Source organism: Manis pentadactyla, chromosome 3, assembly GCF_030020395.1.
Source record: "Manis pentadactyla isolate mManPen7 chromosome 3, mManPen7.hap1, whole genome shotgun sequence".
Lineage (NCBI taxonomy): Eukaryota > Metazoa > Chordata > Mammalia > Pholidota > Manidae > Manis > Manis pentadactyla.
Genome location: NC_080021.1, coordinates 125,534,481 through 125,540,628, shown reverse-complemented (window position 1 = coordinate 125,540,628; position 6,148 = coordinate 125,534,481). Strand labels below are relative to the sequence as shown.

Genomic DNA, 6,148 nt, shown 5'->3' with positions numbered 1-6,148 from the left:
AGATGGAGTCCCTATTGTTCTTACTATACTGTCTATATCCCAACATTTTTCATCATAGGCAGGAAAAGTTAATCAGTATGCTTGTCCCAGGTCCCTGTGCTACCTCATGGTCACTTGGAAAATTATCTTTCTCGACTTTGTTTCTCTTACCAATTCATGAGCCTCAACTAAAGCCATCCTTTGAGTTAAACTTCACTTTTCAGAAACTGAACAGTCACTTAAGAAAAACATTAAGTGATCCACATTGCAATTAACTTTGCCATTGATTTTGCTGTAATTCTGGGAGAAGTGTTATTCTTTTGGCAAAGTGGCAGCAGAGACCTCAACGATTACAGAAGGCTCTAAGGACAGCTGAGGGCAAGGGCTGAGACATTTTTAGTCCTGTTCCCCAGGCCTTGCTGAAACACAGAGATGTTAGGAAAGTAGCCTGTGGGAGAGACCTGCAGAGTTGCCCTGGGATGAAGGCAAGTCCATCATTCAGATGGAAAACCTTTGGTGAGGCAACTGTTTCCTGCACTTTTTCAATTTAATATACTTTATGTATTTGGTGGTTTTAAACACATAAAGTATTTTAAATACATAAAGTATTAAACATAGTTTTACCCAACTATGCAATTTTTTTAACTGGTCAATGAGATGTATATCCAACCTTGCTTTTTTTTAAAGCTTCAGTTTCCTAATTGTTGAATATGTATCGATCATAACACAGGACAACTGGATTGACACATGTTCACTTTTGTGCACACACACACACTACATAAACAGGGCAAAGGAAACTGCTTATACAGATATAACTGTGTTGTGTCATTGAATATCTATTGAAGGAAAAAGTCTCTGAAAATAGATTTAAAACAACAGGCAGTTTAATCAGAGTCATCTCTGTCCCTTGGAAATCTGATTTCAGCTTAATGAATGAAGAGAAGGAGCTCCTCAGAATACATGTCTTCTGAGCACCCGAGTGAAGCCAGCTGTGATGGAGAATGTCTCCTGGTTGTGGGGGGAGGGGGGCCACTGCCCACATGACATTGAGAAGGACTATGGTCATTATCATCATCCACAGGCAAATGGGAAGTGACCAAAGGCTGTACAGTGGGACTAGAAATGATGCCATTAGCAATCTCACTTTAAAAGATATATTCAATTATACTTGACTTCTGATAGGGACACCAGCCCTGAGACACAACCCCACAACTTTTAGAAGTAGGGTGGAGCAGCAGGTTCCCTTCAGTGGGAGTCAGGAATGAGAAGCCACCTCTCAAGGAAGTACAAGGGCAGTGAATTGAAGCAAAGGCTCTCCTCTCAAAATGCAAAAGGTAAGGCTGTTTAATAGCCACCTAGACAAAGCATAAAACTGGACTGTGGCTTGCTGCTCTTGTGGGAATAGCATTGGACTTGTGTCTGGTGATGAAGCTCCTTCATAATGATGCTGAGTGCCTACATCTCTTAGGGAACAATAGGTGGGTGAGGGGACCTGGCACGCCCAGTGGCACTGGCAAGCTGACACTAATGCATGCTGTGTGCCGTGCACAGGACCTGTTCTTGGGCTCTGCCCCTCACATACCCCAGTGGGGGTGGTCCTATCATTTGACCCATTTTACAGACAATGCTGAGATACATGAAGTGACTTGCCCAAGGTCACATGGTCATTTGGGGATAGAGAGGCACTCAAGGCAGAGAGCCAACTCTGAGAGAACCAAATAACTACAGTGCTGCTGCTCAGATGGACTGAATTTGATTGAATCCAAAGCAAGAAGATTGAATGGGCTTAACAGAAGGCAGGAAATGGTTTGACTTCATTATAATCATTGCCAAAATAAAAATGGTTTGCTCAGTCTCCCCCTGTATCCCAGCAGTGCTCAGCAACATCTCCATGCATGCAGAGACACTCCTGTCTGCCCACCCTGCCCCAAACTCCACTTCAAATCCACCTGCGTGGTGGAACCAGTCTGGGACCGAGAAGCATTTCACAGATTTCAGCAGAGAACAGGGGTTTGGCCACAGAGCTCAGATCCGAGATCCCAGAAACAGGAACCCCAGCAGCACCCCTAGCCCTGTGCTTCTGTGATGCACAGGGCCCCCAGGCAGGAGCAGAGAGCAAGCACACCCAGAGGCCACCCCAGCGTGACTTACTGTGTTTGCCTTTCAGGGTGCATCCATGTGTATACCTACGCTACCATCGCTCACGGCAATCTCAGTCCACAACTTGGGATTAAAAATATAACATTTTTATAATATAACATTTTATAATATATAATATAATGTTATAATATTTTATCATATATATTTTATGATATATATTATAATATAGTATAATGATATATTTAAATATATTTTGAATCACATACATATTTAAATGATATAAATATATTTAAATTATATAAATACATAAAACATATTTATATTTTGAAGCCTCATTTGTTGAGGATGGCAGAAACAGTCTTGGGGTGTGACCTTCATCTAAGTCATGGCCAAGTGCTGGGATTTGGTAGGGGAGAGGCTGTCGGCATTTGAGGCCATGGTCTATTCAGGCAACCTCTGAGATGACACAATCCCCCTGCCTGGTCCTCAGGTAGCAGTTTGCCAGGTCGCCCTGGACACAGTCTGGCTCCACCCATTGACCCTCTGCTGGTTGTCAACAGAGCAGGAACAGATCTCCTCCTCTCTACAGCCCCACCATCATGACTGTCCAATGTCCCCATTTGTTCTCTCAAGTCTTAGTGAGACCCTGAGGTATTTTTCTCTCCCTAAGGAACAGAAATGTAGCAAAACAAAATAAAACAAAACATTGGGTAAGGCTTACATTTGGACAAATATCACAGAAACCCAACAACAGAAGCTTGACCAAATAGGAATTTATTATGGGACCCAACAGAAAAATCTGGCACAGCATTCAAAGATGCACTCCAGGACCCAGGCCACTATTCAGCAATGGCCCTGTCCCCTGGGCACCACATGCTTTCCAAGCAGGAAAAAAAGCCCTAAGTAAAAGAAGAGGCCACAGTAGGCCATGGCCTTTTCCATGGGTCAGTGCTGGAGCTACCTGGCCTACCCCATTTGCAGGGTATCTGGGAAGGTGGCCTGGTAGCTTCCTGGCCTCCATAGAAGGTAATTGCCAGTTGGGAGAGGACTGAGTGCATCAACCTAAAGATTCTGCTACAACCAGAAGACTCATTTTTCACCATCACTTCCCTCCCTCAGAACAAGTAGGCACTGGCCTAGTTGCTTAAATGAGGTAAAGGTGAAAAGAAAGACTAGCGGTAAAAAGTTGGAGAATGCTTCATAGTATTTTCATGCATCTAAAAACATCTCATTCTGGGTAGTCAGCCCAGGAGAAGTTCAGATGCCATTGGTTCCCATGCAGAATCTGCTTCATGAGAACTTCTATTCAAACCCCTACCATCCCCAGGCTACATGACCAATACCCAGGGCATCTGTTCTTCCATCTCTACCCTGGCTTGGCCCAAGAGATCCAAAAGGCACTTCATGAACTGATGTTGAGCCAAAGAAACTCCCACATTTGTGAACAGTGGAGACTGGGCCAGAATGTGCAGGACCTGGTTTCCTAACACATGTGACACTAGAAGACCCAGTCACTGAGAGTGTACAAAGGCTGAGTCATTTAATGCCAACTATATGCCACCCAGCTCCTTCAGGAAGCCAGAAGGGTCAGCCTCAGGCTCAGCCTACCTGCAGAGGTCCAAGGGCACCCCTCTTCTTCCTACATCTTGAAAGTCATTTTGGCTACCACATGTATCAGAAAGTCTGACCCACCTGAGTCTGAACTCCAGGTCTGCTACTCTACAATCCTGAACCTTTATTTCAGCCTTAATTTCTTTACCTGTAAAATGAAAACTAATATCTACCTTGCAGGGTCACAGTGAAGATGAGAGGTAATGGATATAAGGTGCCTTCCACACTGGCCTTTTCAGTCCATGGTAATGGCTCTTCATGCAGTAATTCTGGGGACATGGATTGGACCAGGAACAAACCCAAATGAGTGCTGCCCACTAAGAGACAAGAAAACGGTACATTTCCACTGGGTAGATTTCCTCCAGGCCAGAAGGTGCTCCAGAACTGGGTTTGGGTGTTTGGTTCTTTGAGTAAGGATCTTGGTAGGACAGGTTGGCTCACAGCTTCCCAATCCAGCATGGCTGGTTGGTACTGACCTGTAGAAATCACCGACTGACCTAAATTCTGCATAAAAATGTTGAATATCTGTGTGCCATGATATGGGGTGGCATTTTGATTTCAACCACACAGTAATACCACTCGAAAGTAATTGATTCATTGGGGTTTTTAGGGCACCTTTAGTACTAATATTCTTCCATATAGCTGTCTGTATTCACATATAAGAAAAGGGCATCTTAATCAACCCTGCTGTACAACTAAAAAGTGTGTGCTTGCCAAATAATAAAATAAAATAAAAACAATTCATGGCTACAGCAGTGATGTAAAAATTAAAGAAGCAAGATGCCTGTGTGCTTGATCAGACTGTACCTGAAGTCCTGGTTCATTTTGTGAGCTTCCCTGTGAGGCAGGAGAGAAACAAATGGCAACATGTCCAGAGGGCCATGTTCTACCAGCATGGAAAGAAAGGCCCTCCACCATGCCAGAGTTGAGGAAGTGGGGAGTGCTTTGCCTGGCAGGGTGAAAAAGGTAAAAACTTTGCAAATATTAGGAGAGAGCTTTCAATGTAAGAATAAGCCTATTTTATGTGTATCATGAAGTAAAACTAGAGTCAGTCATTGTGTGTTACATGAGGGTGGGGGATGTTGACTCAGCTGAAGAGATTTCAGTTACTGCATTTGAAGATTGAGATTTACAGACCTGAGCGACAGCGAGCTCCTAAAAATAATGGTGTTCAAGAACAGAGAATGGGCGTGTGCTCATTGAATGGGGAGGATATCATATACCTGTCTCCTGGGATTGTGATGAGGCCCAAGGAGATGATTGTTCAGGACCTCCCTGTATGCGCCCCTTGGGTGGTGACATGGCTGTGCTGCTCTGAGCTGCCAGCCACTTGCTCCCATGCAGCAGGCTTCCTAAGGGACAACCCAGTGGAGCCTCTTCCTGTTTCCCCTTGACTGGCTTCTGTCTTCCCATCTGGAGCTTCCCTTACCTGTGAAGAATAGGACACTCCAGCAAAGCTCAGCGCCCAACCATGCTCAACCTGGAGGCAAGAGGGGGAGATAAAGGGGCATATTAATGCCCCATGAGGAAAACCATTGACCAGACAGAGGTTGCAACTGGCCAGTGAAATCTGTTCCTTTCCTTTCTCTCCCTCCACCTGATCAGTCTATCCTGAGAACTAATAGTTCATTCTCCAGGAGGATGGTCCCTGTATTAGTTTCCTGTGGCTGCTGTAAAATATTACCACAAACCTGGTGGCTTAAAACAACAGAAATGTATTACCTCCTGTTCTGGATCCCAGAAGCCTGCAACCAGTATTACTGGGCCCACAGCCAGGGCTCAGTGGGGGCTGTGCTCCCTCCAGAGGCTCTGGGGAAGGGCCTCTCCTTGCCTCCTTCAGTTGCTGATGACAGACCTTCATTGGCCTGTGACCACATCACCCCAACCTCTGTGCCTGTGACCACACTGTCCTCTCCTCTTTTGTGTCATATCTGCCTCTGCTTCCATCTTTCAAAGACACTTACAGTTGGAATTAGGACCTACCTAAATAACCCAAGGTAATCTCTGCTTCTCAAGATCCTTAATCACATCTGCAAAGCCTTTGGCATATAAGGGAACATTCACAGGTTCTGGGAATTAGGATGCAGACATTTCTTTGGGGGCCAATATTTTGCCTCCCTAGTCTAGAGGATTGAGCAATCCCCCTCACTCCATGCCATGTAGGGACCACATTGCTAACATAACCCTGTATTTCCACTTTTCTTCTCGCCCCTTGACCATCCCCCCAAACTCCTCCCACCCTTGGATCAAACTCTCCACTAAAGAGGCAGCATGAGATTTTCCACAAGCTCTCCTTTCGGGAGGTGTAATAAATGTGAACCATCAAGAACACTGCACACAGTAATGGTACTAATGGTAACCATAGTAATACAATAACTATAGTTCTCAAAGAGGTTTTTTTCCAGAGCATTGCTTAATCACTTAAAAATAGGCTTTTACTCTGAAGTGGAGGTCATGT

At 44.7% G+C, this 6,148-nt stretch overlaps 1 long non-coding RNA gene across 1 annotated transcript; it reads right to left on the bottom strand.

The window, feature by feature from the left end:
• Nucleotides 1-1,462: 1,462 nt before the first annotated feature.
• Nucleotides 1,463-5,295, bottom strand: LOC118933949 (uncharacterized). The gene is made up of 3 exons (XR_005033294.2): nt 4,914-5,295; nt 3,864-4,007; nt 1,463-2,202 (listed from the first exon to the last, which is right to left on the bottom strand). It is a non-coding gene; the product is annotated as an uncharacterized LOC118933949 (long non-coding RNA).
• Between the last annotated feature and the right edge of the window lie 853 nt (nt 5,296-6,148).